We start from the raw sequence: 7,933 nt of genomic DNA, 5'->3' as shown, positions 1-7,933 counted from the left end.
CAATAGGAAGAAATGCAGGAGGAGTATAGGAAGGAGGAGAGGAATTGGAGAGAGAGGACGGGGAGTTGGAGATAGAAGAGACAGGACAAGAAGAAGGAGAAAAAGGAAGAGGAGAGGAGAACAGCCTCACAGAACAGAACAGGGAGGAACTAAGACCCACAAAGAACAACCATCATATGATGACATATATGAAACAACTAGAGAGCAGCAGTCACACAGAGAGAAGATTGTACAGGAAATTGCAGAATACAATAGAGACACAGTCATTTGGATGGCACTCACCCAAGGAGAAAGCTGATTGGCTCACAAGTTGGACATGAAACCCAAATGATCCAATAAGGGACCTGAGGTTATACGTGACTCCAGAAAAAAAGAGGTTCTGGATATAAACAGCTGTAACATGCACGATTTCCAATGGTTCCAATCAGGCAAAAGCTTCCACAAGTTTCTTTTCCTAAAAGTATGAAAATAAAAAGATTGCCAGACTCATGAACATGTGGAAGCCATAGCAGCATGGAGACAGGGTGAGGCAAAATATGAGTGAGGCATTATCAAGGACCACACTGCATGTCCGTGTGCACCCGTGAGGCACCTGTCACCTCTCTGTACCCCCTGTCCTGTGGAGAGCTCAAAGAGACAAAAGCACAAAGGAATTGAGAAACTGAGGTGACTGCCCAAGTAACTCAATGAAAGAGTCCACATGGTAAGTCCGGAGATAATAAAGGAAAGAGACACTATTACCAAAGGGAGTTTAGTTCGCCTGTCTCTGTCACCCCACCCATCGAACAGCTTTGTATGCCTTCCACTTATATATAACCCCCAAATATATTCATCCCTTTGAACTGTAGACTCATATAACCAATTGTTACTTGACATCCAGATGAACCGTACGTAATTTAAGTTCAGCATTCCAAAGTTAAACAACTAGTTTTCCAGTTAAACAATTCGGGAATCAAATTATCCTATTTTGATTTCTGTGAAATAGATGTACATGAGGCTATCCTATAATAGGGTGAGTTTCTAGTTTGGTTTGGTTTTGGTTTGGCTTGGGTTGTTTGGCAGACTTTCACTGTATAATCCTAGATGGTCTAGAATTTTCTATGCATCCCAGGCTGGCCTTGAACTTGCATCAGTCCTCTTGTCTCTGCTCCCAAGTACTGAGATTACAGACCTGAACCACCACACCCATCTTTAGTCATTGTTTGTGGAAATCACCTGTCCTGACCACCTAAAAGGAGATATTGTTGCCTTAAGTCAGAAATGCCACACGGTTTATGGAAGTCTTCACTTGAGCATGTCTTCCTACCTGCTCACTCCTGGCTGAGTAGGTGAGCAGTTTCAGGTTCCGGTGCTTATAGGTAACATTCTTTGACCATTCACTGATGTTGGAATGACCATTGTTTGTTGAAACAATAAGATTTTTGCCTGAGAGGGCCAATTAACCATGAGGAATTACTTATAAATACTTTAAATGGGGCTCTAAGTTTCTTTTCTGTGGTGTTCGTTTCTTAAGGGACATTTTTAGGCTGGATTAATTACTACAATTTAACTCTGCTGGAAATAAAATAAATATCAAAGGCTTTGCTGGAAATGAATGCTGGCCTCCAGTCTAGAGAAAAGATTGAAAGATTTCTCTCTCCAGATAAAGAAACTGGAAAGTGAGTCACAGCCTCTCTCTGGGAGCAACTGCACAAAGCTCAGAAAAGCTTTGTTCAACTCAGTCCTTTTCACCCAAGACCTACTGCCACCCGAACCAGATGGTGCCGGAGGATAGGGCTCACTGGATGGCCAGTCATTTGCTTGTGATTGTCATAACTGTAAGAATGTAGGAAAGATCTCAGGACAGATTATTTTAGAAAAATACTACTAGTTTCTATCTATTGGATTCCAAGGATGGCGACAGCAGTGGTAATGATGAAGAAAGGAGGGAGAGGAAGAGGAGAGACAAAGGAGGAGGAGGAAGAGGAGGAGGAAGAAGATAGGAAGAGAGAAGCAAAACTGTCACAGATCGCAGAACAGAGTACCAAGATAAGCAGTATCATCAGTGATGGCGACAGCTGCAGTCATTTCATGCTTCTGCTCCAGACATTGCCTCACATAGTTTTCACACTTGACATCACTTAGACAACACTATCATCCCTTGCAAATAACAGAACCAAGGCTTGGAGGCAGTTTTTAAATAAACCTAATGACTGAGCAGGTGAAGACACCAAGCCTGACCACCTAATTCCATCCATGGTGGGGGAGAGAACTGACTCCTGTAAGTTGTCCTCTGACCTCCCAACATGCATGCACATAGAAGCTGTCCTCTGTTTTACACAGAGAGAGAGAGAGAGAGAGACAGAGACAGAGACAGAGACAGAGAGACAGAGACAGACAGAGACAGAGACAGAGAGAGAGACAGGGACAGAGACAGAGACAGCAGACAGCAGACAAAGACAGAGACACATGATAAATAAATACATAACTAAGTAAATAAAACAAAGATAAAATAAGATAATAAGATCCCCCTAATTCACACTACTAAGAGAGAGAATAGTCTGAAGGGCCATGAAATTGCTCAGTCAGAAAAGTATTCACTACACAAGCATAAAAACCTGATTCAATTCTCAGAGCCCACATGAAAAGTTGGACATGACAGTGTAATATCAACACTAAGAGATGGAGACAGGGGTATCCCCGGGGCTCACTGGCTAGCCTAGCTTTCTTGGAAAGTCTCAGGTCTGTGAGAACCCTGACTCAAAAATCAGAAGGTGGATGGTACACTGAGGAATGATAATAGAGGCTGTCCTCTGTTTCAGAAACACACACACACACACACACACACACACACTGAAACACACATGTGCACATGTGTGTGTTCATACACGTACACACAGAGAGAAGGAGTAATTTGAAAGCCGCTGTTTTAGCATGTTAATTATCGATTGCTATGTAACACAATGCCCTGACTTAGTGGGTCAGGAATCCAGGCGTGGCTTAGTAGGTGCCACAGGTTCCCTCAGGGTCTATGATCAAGCTGTCAAAGAGGTCTGAAGTCTAATCCAAAGGTTTAACAAAGATTCGTTCCTAACCTCACTCAGGGTGGGGGAATCTCTTGACAGGATTTATTTCTTAGTGGTCTGTTGGACCAAGGGTCTCTGTTTCTTGCTGCTGGTCAGAAATGAGTCACTACACTGAGTCTACCCTTTGGAGAAGAGAATTACACCAAGAGCTGCTGATCCCTGAGACTGGGTTAAAGGCTCTTTACCCACAGCTGCTTTCCTTGCAGATTAAGCAGACTGCACTATTACACACACCACTCAGTCTTCTGAAAGGGCCTTCTCCCGTTCTCAAGTCCACTGGCTGTGTTTGTCTTGCCCATACCCTGATGTGATTTCCTGATGCATTTGAAGTCTAGCCACAGTCTTCTGGGTTGCAACCTTCCTCCTCACTCCCCTCCACTACTGAAATAGTCAATCCAGAGAAGCCTCATGCACCACATCTAGCATGGGAGCACCTAATCCAGTGCCTAGATTTACAGATCAGAGCACTAAGACTCAGACTCAGTCAAGAGAAGGGGCCTCTCTTCCCACAGGAAGCCAGAGGCAGGGCAGGGACCCTGAGCCTCATCTGCAGCATATCCCAACACACCAAGATCCTTGCTGGGAAATCAATCCAAACCGGTCGCTCAAGCTCTAGGGGAAATGCAGACATTTCATCAACATACAAATGAGGGAAACACTTAGGTGGCTCTTCTCCCCCTGTCCCCATCCTTTTCTTCACAGGGGGCTGACTTCATTCCCTCCTGAGAGTGGGAAGAACTCACTAGTTAACTGAGCAGTGAGCAAGCCTTTTTGTGTGAACAGCCTGGGACTTCTGGTGGATACAGTTTCACTGTGGTCACACAATGCCCTCTAGCCTTGAGTCAGGGTAGTTCCAGGAGGAAAAATTTGAAAACAAGGAAGGATGTGAAACACACAAAGCCCACTGTGCAGTTTGGACAAAGCTGTACAAGACGGAGATCCTGCGGACCCAAGAAGTGCCAAAGTGCTATGAGAAATATGGGCACAGTGCCAACGGCCCTGAGAGTCTGTCTGTCCCTTCCACAGGCTCTGAAGAGGGGCCACAGCAACATTTATGAATGAAAGGGTTGAGATCTTTTTGTAACTTTCCAAATATCTGGATCATTTTCCCTGATGTAAAAGAGATTGCCAAAACAGCCGTGCACCCTTTGATGGTGGTGGTATTTGGCTTTTGGGGTGCTGGAGATTCATCCTGAGCCTTGCACCTGCTAGGAAAAACTGCCAGGGCTTCATCCATAGCCTACCTTTCATATATCCATTCCAAACACTATAAGGCTTAGTGTCATACATCTTCCCTGCCCTGTCCACCATCTAGAGTATTGCACTCCTGCCTCTGAATAGCCAATAGAAAGCCGGTGTTTGTATTGCAAGTTTGTCCAACTCTTGTCTACTAAATACCTATGTGCTAAGTGTTGAGGGTTTGAGCCAGAGTGAATTCCTATGGCATTAAGTAATGTCTCTCCAATTTCCACCCATTTTCTTGCTCCTGAGCTGTTCAAGTCCCTGGGGTCCACTCAGATCACCCTTCATGCCAGGGTTGGGGGTGTTCAAAGTATCTCTTCTTCCTACCCACTAAGATGGTTCCAGGGAATCAACATTCCAAGGTAAACCTTGGAACTGAGCTAAGTTCACCAGAAGAGAAGGCGGCTGCACTCGCCCTTACAGTAGAAGCTGCAAGAAAACAAAGGTAAATCAGCCAAAGAGAGCTGAGCCCAGGGAAAAACACATCTGATGGGGGCCTGGGCCCTGGACCCTTTATCTGTCTTCTGAGAAAACTGAAACTGACTTTCTATTGTCAACGGAAAATGTCTTTGGTGGATAATCAGTCCTTAAGGAGCACACAGTCCAGTAAGGCAAATTGTATCTAATACAGAATATTATATGAGCATGACTGCTATTATGGAAACATGCATACAAGGGTGGTTTATTTTTTCTGGAAATAAATATAGGGAATGTTAAAGAATCCCCTGTAGGAAGTCTGCCTTCCGCCGTGATGTGTCAGAACAATTTGGACAGTCAGCAATGGAGGAAGGACACAGATACCGAAAAATTAGAGGGAGAGAGGACCATGCTCCAAAACAAGTGTGAGCTCCATAAAGCTGCATCTTCTGGGGTGCATACATGTCTGTCCCACTCAAAAACTCATAAGATTTGCATAACGTTGAATCCAGTCAATATTCCAGCATAAGCTGGGAAGTAGCTCATGAGACCGTGACTCCCAGTTGAGGAGCTGATGATAGTTAATGGTTGCTGGTGATAGGAAAAGTCCTTTTCTTTGGTGATATAGCCTATGATACAGTAACTCCCATCCAAAACAACAGGAGATGTGAGAGCAAGAGGGGCTCCTTAGGGAGAAGAAGGGGCACCACCGAAGTCTGTGAGGGGTAAAGAGGGGTAAAAAAAGGCCAGAACATATGTATGAGCGAGTCAAAGGACTTAAGTCTAAACTGGGATTTCATGTGTAGCTGAAATGACTCAGACCTCAGCTATTTTGACCACAAAATCAGATCATGTTTATTTATTGAAATCATTTTTGAGATACATTACATGCCAGAAAACTCACCTTTTCCAAGTTTACATTTGGTGAGTTTGGGTGTGTTTATAAAGTCTACAACTATGATCAATGATCTACAGACTATCTCATCTCTATGTCTGCATCACACGCCCCTATACCCTCTTCCTCTCCACCCCAGCAGTGCTAATGTTCTCTGTCTCTGTGAATTTGACTATTCTAGAATTGCTTTTCATTAAGATTGCATTTATATTATTTTACTATTATTTTAAGGTGCTGGAGATCAAACCTTGGTCTCTGGCCACGCACTCGCTATTGTGGGTATTTCTGTCTAAAAATGAGAGAAAGAGATAGGGAGGGAGGAAGAAAAGGAGGGAGGGAGGGAGGGAGGGAGGGAGGGAGGGAGGGAGAACACGAGAGTGATCAAGCAAAAGACACTGAGAGAGAGAGAGAGAGAGAGAGAGAGAGAGAGAGAGAGAGAGAGAGAGAGAGAGAGTCCTTTCAGGCACAGTGTAAACATCAGAAGACAACTTTCAGGAGTCAGTTCTTTCCTTTCTCCATGAGTTTCAAGGATTGAACTGAGGTTGATAGGTCTGTGTGACAAGTGAGCCATTTCAACAAGCCAACAATAAGATTCTATTTTCTTTCTTTCCATGTTGTTGGTGGTGGAGGGGGGAATGGGGAAGAACCATGGTGGTTTTTTTTTTTTTAGTTGCTCTCCACCTTCTTATTTTAAGACAAGATCTCTCATTGAACCTACAGCTAACATTTTCAGATTGACGGGGTGGTTAATGATACCACAGGATCTGCCTGTCTCTACCCCATCCTCTATACTGGGGCCACAAATTCATGCCCGCCCATGCATCAAGTGCTCTACTGTCTGAGCTATTTCTCCTGCCTCAGGCTCTGTTTTCTCTCTCACCCACCCCTTCTTCCTGTCACTCGACTAGTCATGTCACATAGCCTACCTGAAGTATGTCCCCATCATCCATTCAAAATCTTCCAAATCCGGTCGGGAACACTTTGCCTTTGGGGATAATTGGGCTAAGAGATTACAGTTAGAGGCTGGGATAAGGGTCATAGGCGAAAGAGGACCTGAACAGTAAACAGGATGGTGTACAGCCAACGGTGAGAGGAGAGAGAATGTGCCAGGGATGAGAATTTGAGGGGATTGAAGCTCAGGCTCTGTGTGGAAAAACCCCAAAGCCACTGAAGAACAGAAAGGAAGCAAACAGACTTTTCTTTAGGTTCACTCTTCCAGATAATAGGTACTTGCTTACCACAGAATCTCCCCATGTTTGGCTGCCCTCCAAAGCTAACTTCTTCTTGGCTCTATTAAAATAAACATCTTCATTGACTAGAGCTGGGAATATCAAAGAAATTTGGGGATTTCAAATTTTTTCATCATTATCGTTGAAAGACATTGCCACATTTGATATGAGACAGGGGGATAAAAATGAAGGCAGTGTCGTGTTTGCTTCAACACGCATAACTAAAATTGGAATGGTACAGAGATGATTAGCATAGCCCTTACACAGGAGGGCACTCACGTCTGTGAAGCATTCCGAGTTTTTTAAATAATGAAGAAATTCTCAGGGCATAGTTCTAGAAAGTGGGATGAGTTTCTTCTGAAATCTAGAATATTCCATCTCAGGCTGAGGAGCCTGGGAAGAAGGGCGTTGTCAGAACAGTCTTCCTTCTCCTGCATGCGTTGCTAAGTTATGCATCTACTCATTTGAGCAGCTCGAGACAGTGACAGCTAGATTAGCTTGTGTCAGTATTTAGCATGTCCCCAAATCACCTCAAGTTCTTATTTTAAAAGTCAGGCTCCTGGATACTATCCCCAGAGTTTCACAATGTCCTTGAAGCAAGCGTTTGAGGAAGAGACTTGGGAAGCACCAAGTAAAGATTTGGGCACAGCAAATAGTTCTCCAGTCTCAAACGAACTCTACACAGTTGAGCATGTCTGTTGAAGCTCTAGGCTGAGGCAAGGTCTGAATATACGCCATCAATTAGTGATGTCTGCTGTGGGCAGAGCATGGACAGCTGAGGCACAAAGGGCACGGGTTTCTCATTCCTGTAGCAATCATTCACTGAGCACACAGCATGAGTTCTCCTTCCCAAGAGCTATGGTAATCACCTCTGCATATGCTGGCTTTAGTTTATGCCAAAGAGATTGTGAGAATTCCTTCCTTCACATCTAATACAAGGATCTCTGTGCACTAACAGACAGACCCAGGAAGACGGTCATTTCAGTCCATGCTGTAGGAAAACCTTTGGCTTTTGGCTTCCTAAAACCAATAGTGTGGTTGAATACAAAGTGTAGTGCTGTGGCAGGGCAGTAACAGGAGCAAGG

At 44.2% G+C, this 7,933-nt stretch overlaps 1 non-coding gene across 1 annotated transcript; it reads left to right on the top strand.

The window, feature by feature from the left end:
* Positions 1-7,046: 7,046 nt before the first annotated feature.
* On the top strand, positions 7,047-7,151 carry LOC120095362 (U6 spliceosomal RNA). Its single transcript, XR_015632538.1, has one exon. It is a non-coding gene; the product is annotated as a U6 spliceosomal RNA (small nuclear RNA).
* The last annotated feature ends 782 nt before the right edge of the window (positions 7,152-7,933 follow it).

This window comes from Rattus norvegicus, chromosome 10, assembly GCF_021556685.1.
Source record: "Rattus norvegicus strain SHRSP/BbbUtx chromosome 10, alternate assembly SHRSP_T2T, whole genome shotgun sequence".
Classification (NCBI taxonomy): domain Eukaryota; kingdom Metazoa; phylum Chordata; class Mammalia; order Rodentia; family Muridae; genus Rattus; species Rattus norvegicus.
This window is presented reverse-complemented; position numbering and strand designations above follow the sequence as displayed.